The sequence below is a fragment of the Pinus tabuliformis genome, chromosome 7 (assembly GCF_031772625.1).
Source record: "Pinus tabuliformis cultivar Carrire ecotype Pingquan chromosome 7, CPIR1, whole genome shotgun sequence".
Lineage (NCBI taxonomy): Eukaryota > Viridiplantae > Streptophyta > Pinopsida > Pinales > Pinaceae > Pinus > Pinus tabuliformis.
In genome coordinates, this window is record NC_142293.1 from 628,829,113 (window position 1) to 628,835,301 (window position 6,189).

The window sequence follows — 6,189 nt, forward strand, 5'->3', positions numbered from 1 at the left end:
CTTCTCCACCCCTCCCATTTGCATGTCATTTCTTGGTACTTACCTTTCAGTATCTGATGGAACTGATTGAACTATATCATTATCTTCATTTGATGCCTCATTATGTCCTTCATCTTCTTCCATTGATCTATTGTCCACAAAAAATGAACAATTTCACTGTTCAATTCTGCTGGTTGTGAGGGCATGTTCATGCTTTCTTCATTGGTTGTTGAGACACTATGTGCATTCATATTGATCATTGCTTCTGCTAGCCATGAAGGTGGGGTTACTTGGCTTGGAAATGTCAATTGGTCATTGTCAACTGCATGTTCAACAATGTCATTAACAATATCAGCAACAGGGGTTTCATGTTCTTGAGTTGGTGGAACAATCTCCATGTTACTACGAATTTGTTCATGGTTATATTATGTTTCACATACAGTTTCATCATCTTCAGCATATAAGTGTCCTTGAGATAGGGAAATCATATTTCCAGCTGCAACAACATCATCTTGGTCATCTACTTCTTACACTTCAACACCTATTTGGGCATTCCCTTCTTCCTGACCATCCACATGAAACGCTTGGCTAAAACCAATATCATGCATAAGAGCATCATAATTCATTTTCTAGATTCTTGTCCTAAAGCCAACCTTGATATTTGATGATGTGAGAGCCATTTTAAACTCTTTAATTGCAAGATCTACTAGCTCGAACCTTTTCACCTCAACCCCCAGTTTTTTTGCCTTCCATGCAACACGCTCTTACCTGAAATAGTTCTTGAAAGGGCCAAACACACTAACATCAAGGGGTTGCAGTCTGTGAGTGTTATGAGTGGGCAATGTCAATAGGTCGATGCCTAAATTGTTTGCTTCCTCAATTGTTTGTACAGCCATGTGGCTCCCATGGCCATCTAATATCAATAGGTGTCTGTTATTAGGCGAGACGCCACCTGGTACCGATGCAGCGAAGTGAAAAAGCCAACTTAGAAACAGTTCTTTAGTCATCCATGCATGGGGATGTGCAGCCATGCATGCACCTGGTTCACAGTTCTGTATACTCCTGGGATTGAAGTACCAATTGCATTGACACAACATAAAATAGTTATCCACTCCCTGCTCTTAGGCAAAATCTTTGGCACATTTCGGCTCCCTCTCTTGGCAATTACCCACATGCCACAATTCCTCCCTGCCTGTAAACCTGTTTCATCACAGTTCCATATATGGTCTGCTCCATAAGAATGTTTATCGTAAGCACTAGAAAGTGTGTCATAGAACTTTTGCACAACTGCATGGCGCAAATTTAATGCCCTGTCTCTGTTAAGGCCCTCAGAAGTATGCAATACAAGTTCTGGATGCCTTTTTTTAAACCCAAACCACCATGATTTACCAGGAAACCCATCTTTGAATGGGTTTGGCCTCCCTTGACAGATTTGAGCAACTGTTGATTTGAGTTGTATCAACTCTAGCCCATGTCCCAATTGGGCCATCTCTTTACACCACTCAACCACCTCGGCCTCCTCCTCCTCAGTCGTAATTGTAAGAGGCCCTCTACGTTTTGTATGAGTCAGTCCATTTATCCAATAATGTATTGATGAGGGAGGAATACCATGTTTTTTTGCAGATTCCTAAACTGAGTATCCATTAAACTCTATGTCGTCAATTGCAACTAACATTTGTTCTTTTGTCCATCCTCTTATAGCACTGATATTTTTAGTTGAACTTTCCCCTTGGACTATTGTTGATGGTGGTTATGTGGTTGATGGTGTGTTAACATCAGCTACCATCACATTGTCATCCTCAACAATGTTCCCTAGTGCATTGTTGGAATTGACATCAGCTGTCCTGTCCTCATCAGACGATGTGCATCGCAGTTGCGCACCCCTTGTCACTCTCTTGCCACTTCTCCTTGTACGAGCAGTATAACTTCCTTTTTCCATAGATGCAACAACCTGTAAAATTATTGCATGCATTTAAACATTAGAATATTTGTAAATTATGCTTTCATAAAAGGCAAAAATATTTCTGCTTTATTACAAGTAATTATCAACATGTATGTTACAAGAAATCGAATTGCATTACTTCGTAGTCTCTCATTGCAAATTACAACTTTCTTTTGCCTCAGAAGATGGGCAGAAAGCTAGGAATAAGCAGGACAAAAAGCCAAGGAAAAGAGGAAGGCCTGTGACCAAAAAGCGAAAATATCCAAAGCTAGACAAACTTGATCCATGTAGCACAAAAACAAAACGATAGTCAGCACCCATAATTTGCATGACACACACAACATTGGTTTCCAGGTGATAGATCAAGATTAAAGTAAAATCTTGTCCTAGGTCATTTGGAGGATAGACAACCAAAAGCCAAATTAGATTATTACATTCTGAGTCTCTCCATTGACCTTTGTTCACCTATTTACACAGTGTTTTAGCTAAGGCATAAGCAAGTGAAATGTGCACATATATTTTGTTTCAAATATCATTTTCCATTTTTTTGTTGTTTGGCATTGCCAAAAATGTCTCAGTATGCCAACTTCTCCATTGCAGTCCATGGCCACCATTCCAGGCATAGTAATTAGTTTGGAAACTCAAACAAAATATGGTCATATGCTCCAGAAGAGTGCAATGCCTGTCATAATCACAGTAAGGCTGGGCAGCTTGAAAGCCATGAGAGATCTCGGTGATGCTTTCATTTAGAATTTCGTTCATTCCCATTACAATAGACTTTCACGTAAATCAAGATTCCTGTATTGGACAAAGAAAACTTAACTGAAGACGTGTGAAAAAATATCTTAGATTTTTAAAACATTTATCTCATTGAATGGAGAAATTAGAGTTTGAAATAAGAAACTCTACAAAAGGAAGTTGTGTGGTTATATGGTTTCCAATTTTTATTATCAGTCATAAAAAGTTTTAGAAAATTGAACTGAAAAAATTAAGTATGTTGAACGCATTCATTTTTTTAATTTAATGAATGGTTTTAACTTTTCTAGATAGCTATATCTAGAACCTACTTTTATTCAATGGCTGTTTGTGAAACCATCCAACGATCCTTTTAGCAGTTATGGCCAGACACATCATGTAACCATCAAACCAAGAGAAGTAAAGGAGTATAGAGAGGAAAAGATAAATTCTCTATGGAGAAATTGGCGTATTGCAAAGTCTTTAATGTTGTTTTATGAAATCTATAAGAACTGAAAATGTAAGAACTCTGATAAATGAAAATAATGAAAATAGAACTGTAAGAAGAATGAGTTGTAATTGATATAACTAACCTGGATATATTGGCAACTATTTTGTGATGTTGTCTTCAAGTTTGTTGAATAGTTTGAAAGCATAAGATGCAACTTCAACAATGGGTGGACTTCTTTTATAGTTTTTGGCACTTGAATTTAATTGGTGGACATGGATGCACATGGATTGCAATGGCTTCATTTTGAATGTGTGGTCTGGATTTAATTTGATGTGATCTAATGGTTGGGCATTGGTTATTTGTTGATCCATGTGCTTTGATATGTTTTAACGAGAAATAGAGTGAATTGGGTGTCATTTATTGCAGTTATTAGATTTGGGTGTCATTTATTGAACAAAGTGGTTTTAAATGTTATTGGGTTGGGTGTCATTTATTGAACATAGGGGGTTTAGTTGTTGAACAACACAGCGGTTATGGCTGACATACATTCCCTTTTATTATGTGCAGGTAGGGATATTTATTTGGGATACAAAGCTTCAGTTCTGATGAGTGGGGATTGAAGTGACTGCTACTTTGTACTTCTCAAATAGACCATTTTGGAAGCATTTATGGTTTTAGTTGTTTTCTAGTTTGGTCAATATGATTTACACTCTTAAGTAGTAAGATACTATTTATGAACAGTTGTGGGCCCACTCAATGTATGGGGAAATTTTGGACATAAATTAATACTTATTTGTACTTAATGTTATTTATTTTTGTTTAAATATTGGTTTCAAAAGTCTCAATTTATGGTGGTTTGGTGGAACCAATACTATATCAATCACTGGTCCATGCACAACATTAGGAATCTCTCCCCTACATACTAAATTTCGAATGTATGCCCTTCTTTTGCGATTTCATTTACCAATTTGTAAACACCAAGGAAGTATTCATTTTTTGATGTATTCTGCCATTCATCTTACCGGAACAGATCCCATCTAAAACAAAGAGGATTGGCCATGTACAACTTGTTTAGAAGCTGTGTACAATAGTTATATATAAATTTCTATCTTTCATCTAGTTAGGCTGATAGGCCTTCCTATGCATCAATTTTTTCGTCAACACTTTTATCCTGCTCCGTTTGATCAGGTGAGACACTTTCAACCGTTGATTTGAAGTGTAACTGCTTTTTCCAGCATGGCAAGATATTTTTACTGCTTTTTTCCATTTTTTTATGTTACTCTTGAAGATATTTTTACTGCTTTTTCCATTTCTTTGGTTTGCCAGTTGTTGTTGCTGTTCTTCTTTCCTGACTTTTGGCAAGCACTGTTCTTCTTCCTGACTTTTGGCAAGCACTAATTAGTATTAAATTATATACCTCATACACCCATTAAAACTACCTGCCGCCAACTCTTTAGACTTAATCCCCAAACCCCCAAAGCCGCGGTTTGAAGCTCTGTAAAGAGCTTTTCGAAATTTGACTTCCATTCTCTGATTGCTCTAATGTGTTCCGCTCGCTGGTGTGGTTTGTTCTGGGCGCAGTTTTGCATTTATGTTGAGCTCACTATATTCCGCCGAGACCCATCTGACTTAACAGAATTTTGTTGTTGTTCGAGGGGTTCTACACTGGCCCCTCAACCTATGTCAGCTTCCATCTTCTCCTACGATAGAAATCTCGGCTCGATCTGCAGGCCATTACCCGACAGGTGCTTATTTTCCTTCAAATTGTCATAAACACATGTGTTTTTGTTCTCTAGATAAGAGTTGTTAAATATTTTTTTTTCTCTATTTCTTTCTACAAATGGTAACTGAATTCATGTTTTTGGACTGCAGGGGTATTGTTTCACCTACACGCGGGTTCTGGCAGTCAAAAGGCTCAAGATTTCACCAAAATTTTTGGTTCTTCGGCTCTCGGGTTGATTCCAACTCAATATATCAATTCTTACCAATAGTTTCTTCCTTAAACTGGTATGGATACCCATAATTCTAATTGGGTTCGCTCTTCGCTGGATACCCTGAAATTCTCTAATGGGTTCTGCTCGCTGTTGTGGTTTGTTCTGTGCGCAGTTTGTTCTTGGCAATTCTTTTGACGATCTCGAAAGAAAGGAAGTGAATTTGAACCCTCCGGTACTGCATGTTGGTTTGTTGCTTCCCTCTAGTTTTTTGAACGGTGAACATTCTAAGGACATGAGAGTTGGAACGAGCATTTGGACAGAATGTGACTGTTCCGAGTGGCTGGATGCAAAGCCTAATCGTTCGGTTCTATACGTTTCCTTTGGGAGTATGGTTCATGTGACTAAAGCTCAGCTGGAGGAAATAGCGATGGGTTTGAAGGACAGCGGGCAGTTGTTCCTCTGGGCTCTTCGTCCAGACATAGTCTCTTCAACAGTCTCAGACAGCTTACCCCATGGTTTTCTGGATGAGATAAAAGGGCAGGGGCTCGTTGTTCCATGGTGCAATCAGCTGCAAGTGTTATCCCATCCGTCCGTTGCAGGATTCGTTACTCATTGCGGATGGAACTCAATGCTTGAAAGCATAGCTGGTGGAGTTCCCATGGTAGGGCTTCCATTTTGGGCAGATCAATTCACCAACAGCAAGCTCATGGTCGATGAATGGAAAATTGGATACAGATTGAGTGGTGGGAAAGGACTGATACTAAAGAAAGAGATATCCAGAACTATCAGAAAATTGTTCAGTGACGAAGGGACGGAGGTAAAGAAAAATGTCGAGGCTCTAAGAGACAATGCGAGGACTGTGGTGCGAAGAGGAGGATCTTTGGATATAAACATTGAGAGCTTCCTAGAAGGTTTGAAGGGGAACCGTATCGGTAAATAACTGCATGATGGTGAACCTTCTCACACATGTTTATCACTCGTATGACGCATGATGTTTGAGCTGAGTTTATAAATGTTTTAGTTGAATTTATACAAAATTATTCGTATAAATTGGAAGTTATTTAAATTCGGAAGGGAAAAAAATTGAAATTGAGCGCTATTTGATCCTGTCTTTATATCTAAAATGTGTGGTTTCAAAACAATAAAAC

The 6,189-nt window shown here is 38.4% G+C and overlaps 1 pseudogene; it reads left to right on the forward strand.

Annotated features, from left to right (window-relative positions):
• Positions 1-5,174: 5,174 nt before the first annotated feature.
• On the forward strand, positions 5,175-5,981 carry LOC149249011 (UDP-glycosyltransferase 86A1 pseudogene; annotated as a pseudogene).
• Positions 5,982-6,189: the final 208 nt, after the last annotated feature.